A 22,941-nucleotide genomic window follows, 5' to 3' on the forward strand; every position below is an offset into this window, starting at 1 on the left:
TGCCATAGTTGCACTGATTAGAGGAATCTGACTCAATTATCCTTTGCACATTTATCAAGGTAAAAATACTAAGTACAATGAATACTTATGATTCAGAACATAAATTGATTAGCAGTTGGTTCAGCCAAAACGTTGTCTTCATGGTGTATTTTGTAGTTGATCATCATGGCAGGAGAAATTGGCAGAATACAAAGTTAAACATTAAATTTCCATTATCAGCTGATCAGCAATGATCTCAGAAAGTCAGTTGCCTTATGCCAGTATATATTGATATATGTGATTGTGTAATGTTTTCATTTATGTTATGAATAATGCTGCCTAGTGTAGGCCATCTAAAATGTTTAATTTTTCTAAATATGTGGTTGGAAACAACACCAGCTTATACAGTACATTTCACTTTTTGAGAATAATGTAGAGCTGAAGTCAATAATAGTATTTTATTTCAGATTGTGTCTAGGACATGCAAAGCATTTGCCTTTAATTCACAATGCAAGATTGGCAGTCGTGATGTCTTGATGGTCCCTGTAGGGAAAGTGATAAAAATCAACAGTTGATATCCACCAAGGAAGGAATTCAGAATGTATTCCTGATCTTTAGTGATATTGCTAAGGATTTCAAAAATTTCAAAAATTATATTCAGAATATTTTAAAATATGTATTTTCTAGACTTTTTCCTTTCCCTTGTCTCAAATACATGGATTAAGGTAAGACTGAGGATACTAGTTTATTTTGTTAAAATGTAGGCATCTCTGTTTCCTTAGATGCCTCAGTGTTCACGCAGTTCAATTAAGCTAGAAGGCCTACTAACTTTAATAATGCCAAAAAGCATCTGTTCGCTGGAGCAGGCTGATAGCTTCTACCCAATTTTTCTCTTCTGAACAAGTTGTTTAATAAAAAACATTTTTTTCCTTCCACAGCAAGATTCCTTAAGACTTCCTGCTCACCAGGTCCAGACCTCTACTGTTATAAGAAATCATTAGATATTATTTCAGTCATTGCTTTATTAAGCGTAATCTTGTAGATTTTGCCCACTTTGCTTCTAATGGAAGATAACTGACAATCTCAATCACTTGTGATCAGAAACCTTACTCCCCTTTACAGAATAAATATATCTAAAACTATTTTTATTGAGTGCTACCATTTCCTCTTATGTTTTCCTCTCATCCATATTTCTTTATAGTTAAATTTATAAGAAGAAAATATTTGCATTAGCTGCACCATATATCTAAGCTAAGACAACCTGTTTCAGTCTATCAGGCTTTTTGGATATAGGAAACAACTTAGTTTCCCCTCATTATACAAGTAAACCTTGCCACCCTTTCTCTATTTGAAAGAATCACTCTAAGCATGGAGGGCTCAGAAATATATTCATCATTACTGGAAAATATATCAATATCTTACACCTTAGGTTCTATTTCTGTACATCCATTCCAATGAAACTTCCCTTGATTAACCAGAGCTGTCAAATTCTATTGTTTGTCCCTGAGTGCATGACTTGGGTTGATTTGGCATTACAGAACCAAATAAGCTTGTGTGATAGTTTGAGATGAAAACAAATGCAGGAGTACCAGAAAGTCATCCAAGATGTAAATTTTGCTTTCTGACTGCTCTGTCACATTTCCTTGGCTGCCCTGAGCCAATGCAGGGCTTGCAGTCTCAGGTCTAGATGTCATCAACAGCACCAGTAAGATGTATGCCAGTAACTGTGTTATTAGAGTCTTATTTGAAAAATAAAATGAATCTATAATGTTTTCAGCATTGCATAATGATGTACTTATTTGAAAATCTAAACCATACTTTTTCTTCCCAGCCTAAGTTATAAAACTTTGTCTTGTTTCTTTGAAGTCAAGCTGGTAGAGAGCAGGCCATCAAGAGCAATGGATAAAAAATGTATTAAAGAAAAATAAATGCTTTTTGAAAATCAATTATTCTACACAGAAATGAAGGCCCGCTGGACTGTCCAGAGTAATTCCTTCTGCCTCCCACACTTGATCTACAGGATCCCAGTGCCTATTCTTCCCTCTGGGATCATTGACCCCATCTATTTTGTAGCTCTGTTTTGGGTGAGAGAAATGAGGAAAGACAATTTCTTGAATCAGAGAAACTGGGGGAAAAGGGATAAAGAAGTAAAGGAAATAAAAGCATGAAAAATGGTACAAAGTAGGGCTTGGATAATCTAGAGGGAGTATAAGGACCTAGTCTGTCTTTTTTGTAGGTGAGGTAGTAATTAAACACTATCACTAGACGATCTACAAATGCACCTCTTTGCATGGAACTGAGTCAGGAGGAATTGAGTACCCAGACTTTTTTTCACAATTCTGTCCAAATTCCTTCCCACTGCAGCTTTGCACCGATATTCCTGTTCTGCTAGGTACAAAGTAAACTGCTTTGGCTCAAGGCAGGAAGCAACCACATTGCCAGTCCAGAGCATGCACTCACACACACAAATACATGCACACCTTTCAGTGGAAATATCTTCAGTTCTTTTTCGTCTTCAGAAAGGTGCTTTCTGTAATTCCATATTGACTGAAAGGATTTTCAGAGGAAAATACATCCAAATTAAAAATTCTTCACTTTAAAAAACATGGAAAGAAAATTGCTGTTTAACAGTCATACTTCTGCCAGAGAAAAACAGGTGTAGAAAGGGAAGAGAAGCCTTTCCAAGGGTTTTAAAATGGGGAAAGCCTGGGAACTTTGGTTTTCAGAATTCTTAGAAATGCAATGATTCGCTGCTATGGCTCACTAATACAAGCGTGCTAGTTATGGTAGAAGTGCAGAGATGTTTGTGCAAGGACTAAAAGGAGCTCAGGGACCCTGTAGCAGTCTGACATCTCCAGGATCCAAAGATCTGAACACAAATGCTGCCTATCCAGAAGCAAATCTATAAAATGGGATTAATCCCAGGAGGGAGAATGCAAAGATGTAAATAACCACCATTGCAAAGTCACACATGTTAATCAGCTTAGTTACCTACAGAATTGACCTCACCACTATATCAGCTAATGATTAACTTCATCTGTGCCACAGTCCTTGTGTCAGATGGCCTTGGGGTAGGCAGGGAGGTGATAAGGGAAAAAGCTGAGCAAAAGTCATGTGTCATGAGGCAGCTGAAGAAGTAGTGCTCCGCTCCAAGCAGCAAGCTGTCACGCATGTTACGTTAATAACTATAATTTTTAACTGCGAAAGTGCGGGGATATCAGCAGTGCCTTGATGAGCTGTGATCAAGGATTAGCTGCAAACAGCCTCCTTGCGCATGAGGAGTTTCCCCAGACCAAAAAGCACAAAGCTTCCCCAGCAGAAACAAACAGCGCTTCTGAGTGGCACCATCAAGTGATGGTAAACTTCAGTGCCTTGAGTTTTGCTAATCTCACAGCACAACTACAGTGCAAAGAAAAACACATTTGAAGGAGCAACCTTATTGCCACCAGTTATGTGCCAGTGGAGTAGAAAGAAATCAGCTCAGACGTGTTCGCTCTATTTTTCTGTTTATAACATGCTTTGCACAAAAGACATCTGACAGTATGATCGGCTAGAGAGAAATAGCTGCAGACTGCAGTGGAAGTTTAAGTACATTTATTATGGCTGGATTTTTGATGATTGGAGAATTCACAGTGGGATCTAGGAGATGGAAGAAACTGACATTTAAAACATTTTAATTCCACCTTGATGTCCCGCTAACACTTTAAAGAGAAATGAGTACATGCGGTTTCATTCCACACTGATGTATAATTTTATCTCAGTTTACTCAACCTAATGCTAATTCTCACTCCAATATTACCGTGAAATTTTAAGACTGACATTGACTTTTTTTTATCATGATAGATTTAGATGTTTTTTCCTCCTCCACAGCACTGTTGATTCCTGCAACAGTTTTCGTTGCACAGCGATGACCCCACATAAGCTGGGTACCAGCCTACTCCTTGCCTTTAGATGTGTTTGTACATGTCATAGAGTCACTTGTTGTCCCACCGTGTGACATAGAAGTGTCTATATACCCTTTTTGTGGTTGTTTGAGATTATTTAGTAGTAAAATATAATAGTAAAGTATTGAAATACATTTAACTGCCTATTCATTCTCCTGGAGCTCATTTTGCCTTTTCAAGTATAAAGAGTATAGAAAGGACCAACCATATGCCATTTTTAGTCATCAGCAATTAGTTAATTTGCTTTTGGGATGCCTACAGAGGAGTACCCCCAGTTTCCTGCATAACATTTTTTGTCTGTGCACAGCTCAAAGCACAAGGCAAGGTAGGTCTAGCAGACTGTTCCAGGCTTTGGGTGCAATTCAGTTCATTTTCCTCAAACTGCACTTGGGATTTTCATGGCTGACTGCAGTTTTGAACACCCAGCAGCTGTTTTGGTGTGGTGCCAGCAATAATCTGCACAGGACTGTCAGCCACCAAAGGGACAGTCCGAACTTCAGGACTAAAGGACACCAAGGACCCAGAGCCCCCAGCCACGGAGCCGACCAGTCCAGCTGGTGCTGTTCTCATCACTTGACTACTAAAATGCTATACCCATGATGTTGGCAATAAATTAGCATGGAAATGGGGATGGGGAACAGCATGCATTTATTTACTCTAACCCTGTCTGATCAAATCAGCATTTCCTCTCCTGCATTTAAAACTCTTACCTGAAAAGGAAGCAGAAAAGATCAACCTCAAAAGCTGATATTCCAGTCTTGCTGCTTCTTTCTTTGAATGAAAGAGCTTTTTCAGGCCAAGAACCAACTAAAAAGCAGCCAATATATCCGCATTTGCTGGTTTCCCTGCTGCCAGATAAACATCAGGTAAGGAGCCAGGAACATCACATGACTCGAAAGACACACTACTCTTCGTATGCATATAACGTACTGAAGTAAGGACACTTTGGAAAACATCTGAAGGAAACACACACATTTCTGCTTGCTTTGTTTACACATCTGTGGATTTTCCACTTTGCTGAGACCTTTGACTATTATAGTGTATTTTTATGGTTGCTGAGAGGACTGGAGTTTTTTTCTCTGTTTCAAAATTCTTTCCAAGCTCCAAAAGACGTACATGTAGATTTTCTTTTTTCTTCAACTTTTGAATAAAACTTTTGCAGTTTTAATTCACAGGATTGGTTTGTCATTTGAGTAGAATGTGCTAGATTGCACATTGATTTATTGGAAATAAAGTAGCATAGCCATTCAACTCATTTATTTAATTTTTATATCTGGCATTACTTGGCTGTATGAGTGTAAGATGTCATTTCAGTGCTTGGGACTGAGAAAAAGCTCTTGATTCTGGTCAGCGGGTGCTGTGGTATTGAGCTACTTTCTCATTCATTTCCAATATTCTGATGGAAAATAAAAGAGTTGGTTTTGTTTTGACTGGTTGGTTGTTTGGCTTTTTTGTTTGTTTGGGGTTTTTTTGTTTGTTTGTTTTTGAGTTTTTTTTATTGTTTTTTGTTTTTTCTTTTTCTTTTTGATAGTATTTTCTGTATTTTAATTGAATAAACCCTCCAAAATTTTACTCCAGAAATAAAATGTCTGAAAAATTATTCAAGTTTTGAGGAGGCTGAGCATTCAGTTTTCAGCAAATCTGCAATTATCTGCAATTTTGTCACCTGATTATCTCCTTAGTTCTGTATGTATTTGCCATCTGTATTATAAATTTTTAAATAATTTTATTTTTAGCCCCCTAAAACAACACAAGGAAGTTAAGGTGGGTATAACATTTGATTTGCTCTATCTGCTCATACAATCATTCCCAGGCTGAAGAGCATGTTGCTGTTATGCTTTTGGATCCATAAGGTGAAGCATTAAGCATCTTAAAAGGTTCAAATGTGACCATGTCCTAAGGTGCAGAGAGACTAGAGCCATTCTTTATTCGGTAGTAAACTACAAATGGGTGTTTGCAGCCAAAGCAAGCACAGCTACACCAGTAGCATGTTTAGCTAATTAGGCTAAAACTAATGATTAAGTTGTAACACCTGAAATTGTGGTGGTAACAGGTGATGTGTGTGACACAGATTGTGAGTCTTTTGAAGGAGAGGGGTGGTGGGAGCTAGGTAGGCCTTCTGGTTGTTCAGCTTTAGGTTAGTGCTCTTAGGTTTTCCATGGATACCTGTTCTGGGACCCTTTATGCAGACTAGTTAAAGCAGAGTCTTTCCCCACCCATGGTAAGTCTGTGCCTTGCTGTGGTAAGCTGAGTGGTATCTTAAATGTAGTGTTTCTCTGCTCAGTTTCTGACTATGCCCACCCATGTTTTTTTTCTGTTCAAGAATGATTCTGCTCATTACCAGAGCATCTGATCAGATTTTTTTATTTAGAAGTATGTATATTTAAAATGTTAAAAAAAAAAAAAAAAGGCATTTTTAGCTTTCAGTGATGTTGTGCTGAGTAGAGCTAAGGGACACCAAAGGAGTCTCCTATGACTGAAGCCTGTATAAGATTGCTAAGCAAAGATATGAGTGTGCTTTCAGAGGAAAGCTGGACTAGGGAAATAGTTTTCAGGTTGGGAAATTCATTAGGAAACCAGACTGGAGCTTCTGAGTTAGAAGTTCTGTTTATTTCTATCATATTTAAGAAAGTATTGCTTGTTTTATGTAATCTGGAAATAAATAATATTGTACCTAGGAAATACTTCACTACAGCCAAAGATCTATTATTTTATAGAAGCAGACTGCTGGGGTTACTTATTCTGATTATTATTCTTTGAAAAATGTTTATTGACACTATGATAGTTCACCTATGGTGTTAAACCTATTCTATATACGTTAAGGCAGCTTTGGCTTTCAATGCTGTAATTTCTAAATAAAATCTACACACAATTCACAAGACTTTATTGGCACTTTTAATCCTTGACCCGTTTATATAATAATTATTAACTAGCTTAATTCTGAGAACTATGTCCATGTTATGTTTTTAGACAAGATATTTTGGTGTGATAAAATGATGCTTATTACAAGTCAAGGTTGCTTTTGCTCAACTGGAACAGCCGCATTAATTCTAAGTTCAGTGTAAATAAGAAACAGAATAAATGTTTTCCAAGTAGAATAACAAACTTTGCAATGAATAAAACATATTCATGCTTTTAAATGCAGAAAACAAGTGTGCAGAAACACAAAATTTCAGTTTTGAAGAATGTCAGAACAACTTGTAATCTGTGCTTTAGATATTTTTTTCTCTTTCATTTTGAGTTCTTCATTTTTTTCCAGCCTTAATCTTGAATCTGTTTAATTTCAGGTATTTATAATTTGTGCATATATCCAAGCCTGAATTTTATTTCAGTTTGAATTGGGTTTGATTCTGAAAGTCTTTTCAGACAAGTGCAAATCAGAGCACCCACTGACTGAGTATACCTGGGGATAAACTACAAACACAGCAACCCCCCACTAATAACAATCTGACTCACATAATAGCAAGACTCCATTGATGTCAATGATGCTATTATAATTTGTGTAAGGATCAGAAGATTTATTGGTTTTAATATTTTACTATTAGATTACTTTTCACATTAGTGCTTCCTTGACTTCAAGTCAAGAAAATAATTTCCTAAAAGATACTTGGATAAACAAAATGCATCCAGTTTCATAACTTTCATTCTATAAAATACATTTTCCAAACATCCTACCATCTTTTTTCTGCACATTTCCGATTTCCATTACTGGTTTGGAAACTAGGCTGCAGAATGAAAAAGATCATTCCAATAATTATTTCACCAGTGCTGCAAAGACATATGTCACCATTTCTCTGCTTTTTCTTTTTCCTGTCCTTATGCCTTCAGGTTTTGTGTCTTTTATCTTTCTTGCAGCATTGTGCTAATGATTTATTTTCAGCTTGTTATCTATGATCCTTGTTTCTGCAGTGCAGGATATGTTGATTTTTATAAGCACAGATTTATGACATTGCAGATGTGCAAAACATGTTTGTCTATATTAAAATATACATGATTTACACTTAGACATGGCAAGCCTTCCCTACTATTTCTTTAATCCATGATTTTTCATTATTATTAAATTAAGAGATGCTCCTTTAGAAAAAGCCAGAAATTATTTTTCAGTGTGTTTTAACATACACTATAGTAGTGTATAAAGTTTAAAAATAGTGGTTTAATGTTACTTAAGTCTATTGCTGATCATTAAAAATGATACTAGTGTAAGTGAAGTCCTACACTTTAACACATACTGAAATATGACGTGGTATCAATCTTCCACTAGTGTAAATAGCCATGCTGAAATTGAAATAAATGAACTTGTGATCATTTTTACCGAGTAAGTATTGGTATTTCCTGAGTTTGCAAATATTATCTGCAATTGGTATTTATCTGAGTTTGCAAATATTTCACCCTGAATGAAAAAAGCTTCCTTATATGTCATCTTAAAATTTGTCTTTGCCTCCTACATTTGGTAGAGAGCTGGGAACCAAAATACAGAGGGTGAAAAATGGCAGAAATTGCTGAATGGGAATAGCTACCTCCCCTATCATGAACTGTGTTATGGGGAAAAAAAAATAAAAAATCATCTTTTCTTTATAAGTTTCTAGCAGAAGACAATAACCTAACACAAATAATGGCAAAATATTTCCTCAGCTAAAAAATCTTTGGATTACTGTTACAGAATCCCTAACACAGTAAAGCCTTATTTGTCTTTAAGTAGAGAAAACAGTTGAAATATATTTACATTAACACTAGATTTGAGAAAAGACTGTAACTTTGGTCAGAGATAGGTGGAAATAAAGAGATTACATGATTAAAATATAGAGAGAGTGTTTATTCATTATTAAGAACAATATATCCTATGCTATTTCTGCATCTCCTGATACAGGCTTTAAAACATGGAACTTGCACAGGAAGAGGCTAGAAAAAGATACGTCTTTCTAAGACAGATACATTTTATAGCATCATGGGGAATAGAAAAGATTACTCTCTGCATTTCAATACTTAGTATACAATCTGATTTTAAAATATCCCAAACCATATGTCTTCCATCTCTTCTATTATTCAACAATTTAATATGCTGAGTTTATTGGTATTTGCATTAAATGTCTTTCATCACTTGTATGTTCCCCTTCCCTGTTAAAATTGTACTTCTGTGTAACAAAGTGAATATTTTTATCCTTTCTATAAGCTTATGTACTCAGAGGCTTGAAAGCTGTTACGCTCCTGCTTATTCTTTATTTAGGCAGGTTATAACCACTTAATTCTTTACATTTTTTCTTCTCTCTTCAGTTCTCACAAAAACCCTTAATTTTTTTATATGTTCTCTGATTTCCTTCCAATTTAACAACTATTTTGAAGAGCATTCCTCTTGGTTGCATGCAATAGGCATTGCAGAAAATTCTTCCATTGTGATTGCCATCCCAGCCCAAAACCCTTTGAAGTCCATGGATGAGCTCCCATTGGATGCAGAGGACACTGGATCCTAAACTTGAATTTTACCTTTAAAAATTCTTGTAACATTCTCCAACTCTCTTAGAATCATAGAATAGTTAGGGTTGGAAAAGATGTTAAGATCATCTAGTTCCAACCCCCCTGCCATGGGCAGGGACACCTCCCATTAAACCATGTTACCCAAGGCTTCATCCAGCCTGACCTTGAGCAATGCCAGGGATGGAGCATTCACAACCTCCCTGGGCAACTCATTCCAGTGCCTCACATCCTCACAGTGAAGAACTTCTTTATATCTAATCTAAGCTTACCCTGCTTAAGTTTGAACCCATTACTTCTTGTTCTATCACTACAGTCTCTAATGAAGAGTCCCTCCTCAGCATCTCTATAGGCCCCCTTCAGATACTGGAAGGCTGCTATGAGGTCTCCACGCAGCCTTCTCTTCTCCAGGCTGAACAGCCCCAACTTCCTCAGCCTGTCTTCATACGGGAGGTGCTCCAGTCCCCTGATCATCCTCGTGACCCTTCTCTGGACTTGTTCCAACAGTTCCATGTCCTTTTTATGTTGAGGACACCAGAACTGTACACAATACTCCAAGTGAGGTCTCATGAGAGCAGAGTAGAGGGGCAGGATCACCCCCTTTGACCTGCTGATTACGCTCCTTTTGATGCAGCCCTGGATACGGTTGGCTTTCTGGGCTGCAAGTTCACACTGAAGCTGGCTCATGTTAAGTTTCTCATCAACCAACACCCTCAAGTCCTTCTCCACAAGGCTGTTCTGAATCTCTTCTTTGCCCCACCTGTAGCTATGCCTGGGATTGCTCTGACCCAGTGGGACCCACAGTGGGATTGAGTGCACCCTCAGCAAGTTTGCCGCTGACACCAAGCTGTGTGGTTTGGTTGATACACTGGAGGGAAGGAATGCCATCCAGAGGGACCTCGACGCACTTGTGAGGTGGGCTGATGCCAACCTCATGAAGTTTAACCATGCCAAGTGCAAGGTCCTACACCTCTAGGGTTTTATCCCATGGAACTTTACTAAGCCAGTTCCTGAAGAGGCCAAAGTCTGCTCTCAAAGCCCAGGGCAGTGAGCTTGCTGCACGCTCTTCTCACTGTCCTGAGGATCTCGAACATGACCATCTCATGATGGCTACAGCCAGGGCTGCCCTGGAGCATCACATTTCCAACCAGCCCGTCCCTGTTGGTGAGCACAAGATCAAGCATGGCACCTCTCTTTCTCAGCTGCTCTGTTACTTGCAGGAGGAAGTTGTCTTCCACACAATTAAGGAATCTCCTGGATTGCTTGTACTGTCCCTCCAACAGATATCAGATGGTATATCCATTACTACTGTTCCATTTCCTACATTGCTTATTCTGATGGTTCATCTTCCAACAATCTATATGTTTCATCTTGTTTTTTTTTTGTTTGCAGTAAAATTTTGACTCTCTTGATGAATCTAGGCCATGCTTCATCCATGTTTCTTGTCAGTCACTATTTCATCCTCCTTATTGTCATTTTGGATCTTCTAGAACGAGCATAATCTATGCATTTCATTAGATCTCATCTATGTCTTTTTATATCTTATTAATGATTAAAAAAGTAAACCCAGATTAATAATCAGTATGTGTTACCCCACTGGACATTTCCAACCATCTTGTTACACAGCTGTGTATCGTAATTTTTTTCATTTGTCTTTTAGCCAGTATTCAATCCACACACAAATGTCTCCAGCCAAGCTGACTTGAATTAATTTTTCAGTTAAGATTTCATGAGGCAGTGTCAAATGCCTTACTAAAATCCAAATATCTGTCAACTGCTATACTGATCTTTTTCTTTTTTTATTTTTACTTACTTATTTTTCTCCACTCCCTCTGCTTAAAGCTCATTCTTTCAAGTGCCTCACGCAGACATCAACAACTGTTCCATGTGAGGAGCACCTTAAAATTGTGCTTGTGAACAACTGTGCTTGAATTGCCTGTTTGTCTAAGGACCATTTAACTCAGCGTTTGCAGACCAGGGAAGAGACATCTCTCTCCTTGACTCTTTGCAAAGTGACTGGTGTAAACTCAAGGAGTTACAGGGTTGTTCTAACTCTATCCACTCTCAGACTTGTAATTCTCTACATTATTTTAGTTTACACATTTTGAAAATACCTCCTCTCCATTCCTTATCATCATACAAAAAGCAGCAGCTGAATTTGTAATTACATTTACTGATTCTTATGCTGATGAGGGGAAATTTCTTTCCACCTAAAGCCATCATCTGGTGTTCTGGGTGTGCCCAAAGCAGCAAATGAAGGCTTCTTAAATCCTGGGTGCTGTTCCCCAAAGAGTCTAAGGATTTGAATTTTTATGATCTTATTGCTGTATATTAATCCTCTGGCATTACAGTTGTTTTCAGAGGGACTAATCATGCAGTGAAGCATTGCTTATTGTTAATTTAAAAAGTCTAGACTGGACATTTTGAGCTATTCTGTTTCTCTTGTTGAAGGGAGGTAAGGAATAGATGGTAGCCCATTGTATTTACATATTATTGAGCATTTAGTTAATTCCTTTTATTCACTGAAAACAGTCATGAAAGTAATTGTTCTTATTGACTATATTAACTCACTGTATCCTGGATCTTCAATCATTATACAAGAAGTCTTACATGATCAAAGTGACTGTAGCTTTCTATGAACTAGAATGTATCATTTATGTCTAAGTCAACAATAAAATCTCACTAGGGTGATTATCAAATGAATTCACAGAGACTAGTTATAAGGTGTTTCTTCTTTAATTCTAGAAAAATATTACCAGGAAAACATTTTATAACCTCTTCAAACTCCTGCTAAGTAGGGGAATTAATGAGCAAGTTTTTGAAGAATTAGAATGTTATCTCATGGAAGGAAAAAAACACATAAAAAAACCCTACTTTAGCAGTAGCCAGAGACTTAGATTAATTGCTGAAGGGTTATGTATTTAATTTTACAAATCGCATCTGAATCGATGAAAGATTCAAAAAGGTGTTTGAATAATAAAGAAAACCATTGAAATTAGAGAAACCCAATGGCTTCTCTTTTATTGCAACCATATTTTAAGACTTGACAACAGTTGCAGTATTCCCCTAATTTTTGCTATAAAAGGGAAGTAAACCAACAGTTTATTGTAGCAATACTTCATACTGCCCTAGTTCTGTAAATTGTCTTTAAGCTCTAGGGTAACAATGGAACATTCATGTTTTTAAATTGGATACAAATGTAGTTTCTGTGCTTTGGCTGCTGTAGCATAAATTGCTATATAGAGATTACCAGATATATCTAAACATACTGATGCTCAGCAAATTGTGAGCAATTTTTTGCCTTGCTTTACCTGCAATGCTTATAGCTTGTGCTCCTTTAAATGCTTTCTAATGTCTGGAATATAACGCAGACATTGAAACACTGAAAAATGCTTCCTGCTTGCAGGAGGTTGCATAATTCTCCTTGAAATAGACCCCAAATGATCTGAGCTCTACTAAAGTTTTAAAATGTTTTATCATAACTAATTTATAATATAAATTGGCTGACCAGTGTGAACCTGGATCTTACACTGCAATTTTTTATGAGGACATAATGTTCCCCACACAAGAATGGAGAGAAAATTGTACTTATTAAAATTTCATTTGAGAGCAGCAATGGGTCATGTACTATGTCACGGTGGTGATGCACTCTGCAGACCCCATGGAGCAGGGACTAAAGGGTGGCCTTGCCCCATACAGTCTGGGACAGGTAATAATAGGTTGATATATTTGGCATGCTGGCTGGGTGGTGCAATGGCCTGACAGTCACCTGGAGGGAGCAGCTTCAGTGTCTGAAAAAAAGGTCCTGGGACTTCTTGGAAAGCAGTTGAATATTTTGCAGGCGATGGGAGGCTGCTCATATCTGTTAAATATTCCAGATGACATCTGTAATAATTACATTTAGTAAGAAGCTAGGAAGAGAACTGTGCCATTAAGAAGCCCTTCTGAAAGCCATTTGAACTGACTGCTGTATTTTGCAGACAAGTACATAATGTGATACTGAGCAATTAAACACTGAATTAGCAATTAGCTATTGAAATGAGTAGATTGCTGATGTAGATGCCAACTGTCTCTGTAAATTCCTTACTTGTACTTTCATTACACTTCCTTTGTTGTTCATTACAGAATAGACTCGTACATTCTCTGTAGGAAGGAAAATACATTTTAGAGCTATTAAGTGTTAATGATCAGATTGTAAGGTCCTATTACTTTTTTATTTATCTTAAGATATTCAGCAAGAGAGCAAATAAGCAGCACAGCTTCTGCAGAAGTATCTTTGAGAAGTCTGGATGAGATTAGTGGGAGGCTTTTTGCAAGAATAGACATGTAGCTTTGAATTCACAAAGGGTAGGAAGGCCAGTTGTTAACTGCAAGATTAGCAATGCAGTCATCTGACATTTTAAATATGAGAGATCTGAAACATGAAAACAAATTAAGCCTTGCTATGGATGAGAAAACATTACGTGAAATTATGTATGTATTTAGAGCTTAGCTACAGCAACAGATCCCGAGTCTGGGAAAAAAGGTATTTACAGAGATGTACAAAGCTGCCTTTGCATCTTACCTCCAAATTGATATAAAATTCACAATAATTAGAAATTAACTTTTAAGAGAATAAATGTATAATAAGCAATGTGAAACAATCTTTTTCTTGATTCTGAAATTAACAAATATATATTGAGGTTTAATTGGTAAGGGTTTCTAAGGAGAATAATTGTAAAGAAATGTAGCATGTTCTTATTTGGTTTTAGTGCTTTGGTTGTAGACTTCCTTTTTTTCTTTTAATCTCAAACTGATGTTAGAGAAACCTTGAATTTGTTATAATAGGGAAAATGGTAGTTTCTTTATTGCTGTTCTCTTGTCTCAGAAAAAAACTTGACAAATATGTCTATCATCCAGTTCAGAAGAGGCAGCAAAATCTGGATGCTGTGGAAACTCATATTAGTTTGAGGTAGCAAACATAGTTTCCATATCTCCAGACTTATACCTTGTTTAAAAGTAAATGTTAGATTTACAGCAAAATGTTTAGATTGCTGTCTGGATTTCAAGCAAATGCACATGTTGAGTCCTTTGAAATCCACTGCAATTTCAGCCCACTGGGTGGAATATGTGCATTATTCATAGTGTTCTCATTTTGCTTGCTTTGCAAGCCACCTCCATCCCTGGGTATTAACCTTTGGTTTTGTCAGCTCCAACATTTGCCATTTTCCTAACTGGCCTCTGAGATGGAAATGAGAAGGCAGTTTAGGTTGATGCTAAATGAAATCAACTGTCTTCTAAGCAGGACCAGACTTTTGTTTGTTTTTCTTTTGTTTTGTTGTTTTTTGTTTGTTTTATTTTCTGGTTGGGGTAGTTATGTTTTTTTTGTGTTCTTTTTTCTTTTATATTTTTCTTTTTTTTTTTGCTTGTTTTGTTTTTTTTTTAACCTTCATTTATAAAATCTTTAAAATTCTGCTCTGCATAGAGAACTTGGTTGTCCTTGATATTAACACTGTTCAAAAATTGTTTCCAACAAGGCTGAAAGTATTCAGATATAACAATACGGTCATAACAAACAGCTATTGGACTTTCTCAGCTTCTTTTAGAAAAGACAGAGGAAGAACAGTTTTTCTGAGCTATACTTACCATACACTGACCCTCAAGGATAGGTCTAAAGACCTGCTGTGGTAGGTGCAGCTTTTATCACCCTCGCAAAAGATAAGAGCGTATATGAAAGAAAGAGGTGAGGAGATGACACCTACAAATTAAGTGCTAAATATATCAGCTTTAAAGAAAAATAAAATCCTATTCCTTAAACTAAAGAAAGAAATAGGTCTTAAGTAATTTTTATTTTTATCTCTACATTTAAATATGATGCACTTTGTAACTTTCAGAAGCCTCCAAAGAAGGCGGAAAATACCACTTTTCTGTAAGACCTAAAATTCATTACAGGGAATATTTATTTATAATACTATCAAAAGTATGTGAATTATGGGCGGCACCATCAGTGCATTAATCTCCCAAAACAGAGCAGAACTGTCAACATTAGTACCTTATGACTTCTTTGTGTTATAAAAAGATTCTTCCAAAATGTTATATAAATGGTGTCCTGCAGCAGGGTTTTGTTTTGTTTTGTTTTACATTAGTAGAATGATTTCCCCTCTATTGGAAGCATTGTAGAAAAATGTGCTCAAGCAGAACTGTTTGCATGCTCCACTCATCTAGAAGATTGTAACAGAATTAAAGGTACTGTTACTTTGATATTCTATCTTTGGGAATTTCACTAGATAGATATCCTCATATGTTTGTGATGATCAAGTATCAAATAAATGCTGTTATCTAATGTTAGCTGCTTTTGGTGGATAAAATGGACAAAATGCAGAGAAATAAGGCTTCATTTTCAGAAAAACTTGGCTAGGTGTTGCTATATCATCCCAAACTTACCACAAGACAGGCATTTTTTTGCAGTGTTTGTTATGAAGAAAAAGTTTTTACATATGCAATTTCTTCAGATGCAAATTCCATGAGAGATTAAGTGAATAAAACAAATGTGGGTATTTCTGTTCATAAAATTATGATCCGTATCTGTCTCTAACATAACAGAAATTCCCAGAGATTCAGATGATATATTAAAGCTCATTCTTTAGCTACCAAAAGTTAGTTTCCAAGTTCTGGATGACTTGTAAAGTGTCCCATAAAACCACGGTAAAATCAGATTTATCCCTCTCTTTGGACTTCAGCTGGAGACAAAGTATTTCCTGGTATCTCTGCAGAATGCAACTAAATATTGAAATACATTTGACCTTCATAATCCACAGGGAGACAAATTCTACATTCTCATGATAGCAGAAGGCACTCAGGTAATGCTCAGAATATACATGTGTTAATCACCTGGGAGTGCAGAGCGGTGGTGAATTCATTCATATGTTGTAGACAGCTATAAAATTCTTGTTTTATTTGGTGCTTTAAGAATAATATCTAAAAAGCAGTTAGCCCATAAAGGGGTAATTTTGTGTTTTATTTTATGTGTGTCATTTTATCTTTCTGTTGTGATATTGATTTATATAATATACCAAAATTAGAAAATCTGTACTGAAAGAACAACAACATTATAAACAAAAGCTTTAGTTCAAGCATTCCTTAGCTTCTAGGTTTACCCGTGGGACTTTAAATTGCCTCTATAGTTTTTCTTTTTTCTGCTCTTTGACATTATCTTTCATTGATTTATAATTTTTTCCACCTTATCCTGCCACCTTCAGTTGATATGATTGTCAGTAGTCTCTAGTATGGCCATTAAATATTGAATCTAATCCTTGCCTTTAAGTGTATGAATTGCCAGTATTTATTGCATATTCTTCAAAACTGAGATTGCTATTCCTAAGTACATGGGGAGAAAAATCCTCTTATTATATGAGTTAATTCTGGGTGCTGCCCTTGAGGTGTTATGGACCATCACTTGTCCAAAGGAGAGCTCTGTGGACTTCTAACATGCCCCTTTGACCATTGACAGTGCAAATTTAGGTTTGTCCCTCCAACAAAAAAGGAATATCCTTGAGAGGATTTTTTTTAACAGGAAACATACAGGCTCTTTCATACACACTCACAGAGAACGGTTTCCTAGCCTGGGACACTTACTTGCATGTCTCTTTAGCAGTACATGCAGAGCTGTGCAGACACAGCTAGTTTTGCTAGACCTGGACATAGGAGGAACTACAAATGGGATGCTTCTCTCTCTGTCTGCAAGCAAAGTAACCTGACGAGCCACTACAGAGTCTCTACCGGATAAGGCTCTGTGCACAACACAGACATGGAAAGAGGGAGTTCAGTCTCTCCTTTACAAGTTAAAGAAGCACCAGGGATATGGAGAAAAGTTTAATCCTTCCTTTTACCTTGTTTATAACCATATCCTTGCTTCCCCATTTAATACTCAAGCTACTAGCCTACAACTTGCAGGAAAGGGCAAGAGGAAAGAGCAAAGTAACGCATGACATGACAAGAGGCTGGAAAGAGGGAAAAGTATGTACTTTGCAAATTTAACATTAGGAAACCTGCATGGAAAACTGTTACCTTGTCTGTGAACCTGCAGTGAAGGGTGATGCAAATTGGCAGACACATCTATTTGCTAAACAAATAAGAAAGCTAAAGCTCAAGAATAAGTTACCTGGTTCTTGTAAAGATGCATGTTGCAGTGGCTAAATATCTTTTACTTCTTTTCGTTAGTTACCTCTAATCAGCAATTTTTCCCTGCATTAAAAAGAACTTTATTACATTAAATAATCCCATTCTAGCTTCCTGTGTCTGGAAATGCTAATTTAAAAGTTTATAGATTTAGCAATTACCACCTTTCTTGACCAAGGTTACTTAAATGTAGCATGGCTAATTTCATTCCCTGTGCTGTAGTGCTACATGGCTTCTTGTCAGGAGCATCATTCAGCTGATATTGGCTCCAAGAAGTACTGAATCATACAGTATACGTGTCTTTTTATCTGTATATTTATATCTGTATCCATACCTATATTTACAACTCTTTCCAATGCATAGAAGTAGTATTTCTTCATAAAGCAGGACTAAATCAGTTTCCCTTGAAACTCACAAATATTTGTGGTGGTTCGGAAACCAGATGCTCCTCCTCTGACCCATAATTTTCTGCCTGATGTAGAAAAAAAACCCTTAATGACTTGGTTTGCAACATTAAAACCAGACTAAAGAGAGCCCCTCCGGTTAAAAAGTCCAGGCAACCACAACTGTGAGTGACCCAGAAGAGAAAATCATAAAGTTCTTTTTGAAGTCTAGCTTACTGTTCAGTGTTTTATTACTGCGTATCATCATAGATATTTTTCGTCTACTTAGTGTTGCAATTAATCAAAATCATTATACTAAGGTAACTAGGTGTCAGATTCATTCCCAGTTAAGAATGTCTGTTGATTAAAAACTACTTTACAATGACATTAAGCTGCAAGGAATAAGTCAAAAAAAAAAAAAGGCATAAGCCCAAGACACGCACTGCCAGTCTCCATAGATTTAAACTTAATTAAATGAGAAAACAGCAGGACTTCTTTTGCTCACACAGAGGATTCCCAGAGCTGTCCCACAAACGTTATTCAGTTATTGCAAGTCAAGAGCCCAGCTTGGTATATTGTTCTATCATTAATGCTGCCAGTCATTCCCATTAGGTCTAGTAACTAATATGCCATGCTGCTGCAATAAAAATAAAAAGCCCTGGCCTTGTACTAAACATGTTTTGAGGTTGCAGCCTATGTAATCACACCAGTTTATCCATTTATTAACGCAGTAAGCTGGACACAAAATTCAACACTGAAATGGTGCTATTTTGAGAGGTGTTGGCCACCTGCTCCTGGATGCAACTGAGCCTTTCATTTTGTGACATCTAATGTGGCATTGTCGCTATTTAAAATCAGACCTCCACAAAGTGTCCTGGACCCCTGGTGAGGTGAAGCAATGCCCTTTGTGTCAGCCCAGTCTTCCCCCTATACTGGAGTAGACAGTCTCCAAGCAATATACGTGTACCCCCAGTAAATCTGGTATTTTTTTACCCCAAAGTATGAGAAAAAAACCTGACATTGCTTCCTAACCCCCTGCAAATCATTTGCTGTCCTTTGAAGTATGGAATTATTCATATGACATTTTATCTTGACTAGCTACCAGCACCCTCAAGTCCAGTTTTCTTTTCTTAAATTTCAGTTTTAATACTTGAAGGTTTTCTATTCTCAAAGATAAATTAGGAAATAAATGAGCCCACAGACAAAGCTGAGAATACACTATATAGCAGTAACATAAAAACATGAACATGAAAATGTCATCAGCAATCAGCATCATTGCCAAATAAGATATGCTCTTGTTAATTAAGTTTTTGGTTTATTTGTTTTTTGTTATTTTTTTCGGGGGGGGGGGGGGGGGGCAGGGGTGTGTGTTTTTTTTTTTTTTGGTTGGTTTTATTTTGTTGTTTGGTTTGTTGTTTTATTTCCCAAGAAATATGGCTTATAGTGTTAGGGAGAGGAACAAAAAGAAGCTGAAGAGATGAGAAAAGATAGTAAAACCAAACCTCTAGCTCCAGAAAAATGGCATTACTGCCGTCATAATTGCAGGGGTTTTTAAAATGGCCTGATCTGTGCATGAGGAGCTGTCCTTTCATGCAAACACTGTAACTTTTCGAGCTTAAAGGCCATGCCATGTGTTCATGAATTTTAATGTAAACAAAATCAGCTGCCTTTTCTTTTTTTTTTTTTTTCCACAGTTTTTAAGATCTCTCTTTTCTTTGTTGTGTGGGGTGAGGGGCAAAGGAGCAAAATGGCCAAAGCATGAGATGCAGCGTGCTGGTACATGCAGTTTCGTCTCCAGCTGAATCCTATCCTCCATGCTCTAAAGATATCACATTTACAACAAAGAGACCTGAGAGACTGGGACCAAAGAAGTACTTGGAGCACAGCCTTTCCAAACCACCACGAAGAGAAAAAGAATGTGAAATGAGAGTAGCCCTTGACTCTTCACAGGTTTGTCTGAATTCACTGAAGTACATGCTTCTGCTGCATCAATAAGCTTTAATAATAATTACTTATTTTCAAAGCATTTTTCACTTATTCTTCTTAATTCCAGTGAAGTAAATAAATATTTCTGTCTTTGTTTTGTTACTTGGAAAGTAGCACAGAGAAGGTAGAGCTCGCTCCTTGCTCTGTAGCGATGTATTGACAGACTTTTGGCTAAAGTGTGGCAGCTCCAGCTCCATACCAATTAGCCTCAAATATTCAGGCCAAGGTGACCTGTCAGAGGAGCTCGAAAAGGAGTCTTACAAAGTATCATCTGCAGAAGATAGCAACCATTTTCTTACATCTTTTCTGTCCTGTGGATTCCTCAGTCACAGAAGGGAATGTGCTCCTAGCATAGTTATTTTGAAGGGGAGCTGATTTTGCAGGGTACCTCCCATCCCAAAACCTTTACTTTTGAAGCTCTGCTGCTAGCTAATGATGTTGATGCACCAAAAATGCCATCTGCCATTTCAGAACTGACACCTGCCCTGCACATAGTTTTGAGCATCTCATATGGCAATGCCAAAGACACATTCAGGCTTTTAATGAGCTACTCATCTTTCTCTCAATCCGACTCAAACATAATTTTTCTTCTAGTTAGATATTTCTGTACATACATAACTGTATAGCTACAGAGATATGCTCTGGGAATTAAAAAATTCAGACTTCATGAATATTTTTGGGAAGGAGCCTAACTCCTATTACTTTACAACTTCACTTTGAAATCTGCAAGACAAGAAGTACCTTCAATTTATTTTATCACTGTAAGGGTACATATATTTTTCTTGTTTAAAACTGAAAATCTGCATGAATAACTACATTTTAAAGTCTATTTGCTCTAAAATAAAAGGAATTGTGTGACTAGTTTCAATACCTTCAGTATAATGGTACTGAAACTCCAAAATTGTAATAAACAGTGTAATTTCTTGTAATACATTGAAATAATGTTACTATTATGAAAAATTGCGTTTATGTCACCTGAATTAATATTTGACCCCTTTGAGCTGGAAATGCCTCTTCAAGCCTGAAGTTCTCCAAGAAATGACAGTACCATGACAAAAGTTCTAACTCCTTTTCACAATCTTCTAACGACATCTCTTCAGCTATTATTATTTTGGTCCAAATTCCACTTGGCGCAATCCATGGGCTGAAATATGCCTAACTCCGGAAGAACACTGTCTTGAGTGAGCTTCCCACTGAAATTAAGTTTTTGTATACAGCCGTGTGTTACCAGGTACAGTGTTTGCTCACCCTGCTGCATCTACCATATATGTGCTGGAAAAGCCACTCAAATGATTTGTAACAAGTTCAGCTGAATGCGTCTCTGCCAGGGATCAAGCTATACCACTCAGTACTGCAGGACAAATTGAGGCTCTCAAAAAAGCAAAATGCAGCAGCACTGTTTGATTACTCTTCTGTAAAAGGACCACTCAAGAGCACAAAACTCTCTCTGCTGCCATGACACAGTACCAGCACAACAGGACTATTTCTTAGGATTTTTCAATCACCACTTGAAATTTCTGTGCTGTATCTTACTAGCTAAAAGTTAAGATTATCCACATACACTCCTAACTTCTGTTCATCATTTCACTTTCAACATTTATTTTAATATGTATTTATATATGTTATATATTAATGCTTATGTACAACTATACGTTTATGTATAAACATATTTTTTTGTTACCAAATCTAGTAAGAGGCAAAAATTATTCTTGTTTCTTTTGTTTCTTATTTTTGTTTAAACTCAGTTAGGTTTGCTTCTAGGGAAATGCCTGGCATACATAAAAGGAGGTGGCAGACTCCACAATGTTCAGGCCACGTGGGACACAAGCGGTGAGGAAGCAGAGGAGCCCTGGTGCAGTGGGAAGAATGCAGTTCCTGGGGTATTACTTTTTGGGCTTGCTAGATATTTAATGTTTCAGACCTTAGATATCAAAGTTACTCTTTTTTTCTTCCTTCTTCTGAGCAAGCTTAAAAGAATATATTTCAATTCCAATCCCCACCCCTTCCATGGAGAGGATTGTTTTAGTTCTGTGAAATGTTAAAAGTTGTATGTTATCTGTTGCATTGCACTTGTATATTCTGTTCATGAGAAAGGTTATACAGAATATAAATAAGTCTAATGACAAAAAGACATTGTAAAACAAAGAAACATAAAACACCTGGTTTTAAATTACTTTTGCTTCTCATTCCTGACGCAAGTAATGATGTTCAAAACACAGTACTTTTGCATAAATAATTTCCATTTCAATGAATCAGTGCTTGCTAAGGGGAAAATATTTACATCTTTGCTTGTTCTATCAGCTTCTCGATTGCAAATACTGCCTCAAAACAACAACTTACCAAAAAATCTTTTGGAAAGCTACAAAATGTTAAAGATTTTCTTGGCCTAGAGAGAAAATCAGAGGGATGAGACACTCTCAGTTAATGTGGAAGCACGGCAGCAATAAAATGCTGAGTTGACAAAAATTACTTCCATTCAGTACAGCAATCCAAACTGTTTTGGTTCCAATTAAGCAAAAGAGAAATGGTAGAAAATTGGACAAAAAAACATTGATAAAAATACTGATTAGCTCAACTAAAAAGGCCAGGATGAAAAGGCTCAACTATTTAGGATCAGAGTTGAATCCTGTATTTGGAAATTACAAGAACTGTGGAATAAAGTAAAAGTTTATTATATTTATTTTGGTTTTCACTGTTCTATCTTAATTTAAAATGTTTTGACTGAAAAGTCTAGGAAAGATTACCAGCAAGAGGTTCAGGTTCCATTTTACTTGTCAATTATTTAGTTCTTTCATATAAACTCCCACGGCCGAACTTTGATCTCTCATTTTCCCTATTGAGATAATATATAATAATTTCATAAAGCGGAGCAACTCTTCTTTTATCCCTTCATCATATCAGCTGATTCACTATACCAAGAGAATGATGGAACCGTAAGTAGAAATGCAGTGTAAAATGGGAAATTGGTCTATTACAAATTCCTTTAAGTGTGTTGCTGAAGCAGTCTGGCAGCAGCCACTCCA

The 22,941-nt window shown here is 36.7% G+C and overlaps 1 protein-coding gene and 1 long non-coding RNA gene across 2 annotated transcripts in view; one reads left to right on the forward strand and one right to left on the reverse strand.

Annotated features, from left to right (window-relative positions):
* The window catches only part of BCHE (butyrylcholinesterase), a 51,898-nt gene extending 47,072 nt beyond the window's left edge, over positions 1-4,826 (reverse strand). The window contains exon 1 of the mRNA XM_057427475.1: positions 4,634-4,826. The gene's annotated coding sequence lies outside the window, so the exon portion shown is untranslated. The remainder of the gene's footprint in view (positions 1-4,633) is intronic.
* A 14,831-nt stretch (positions 4,827-19,657) lies between these two features.
* LOC130608977 (uncharacterized) lies at positions 19,658-22,598 on the forward strand. The gene is made up of 2 exons (XR_008974691.1): positions 19,658-19,708; positions 21,136-22,598. It is a non-coding gene; the product is annotated as an uncharacterized LOC130608977 (long non-coding RNA).
* Positions 22,599-22,941: the final 343 nt, after the last annotated feature.

The sequence above is a fragment of the Pezoporus wallicus genome, unplaced genomic scaffold, assembly GCF_028554395.1.
Source record: "Pezoporus wallicus isolate ANWC-B61680 ecotype Strahan unplaced genomic scaffold, APGP_CSIRO_Pwel_v1 contig_7657, whole genome shotgun sequence".
NCBI lineage: Eukaryota > Metazoa > Chordata > Aves > Psittaciformes > Psittacidae > Pezoporus > Pezoporus wallicus.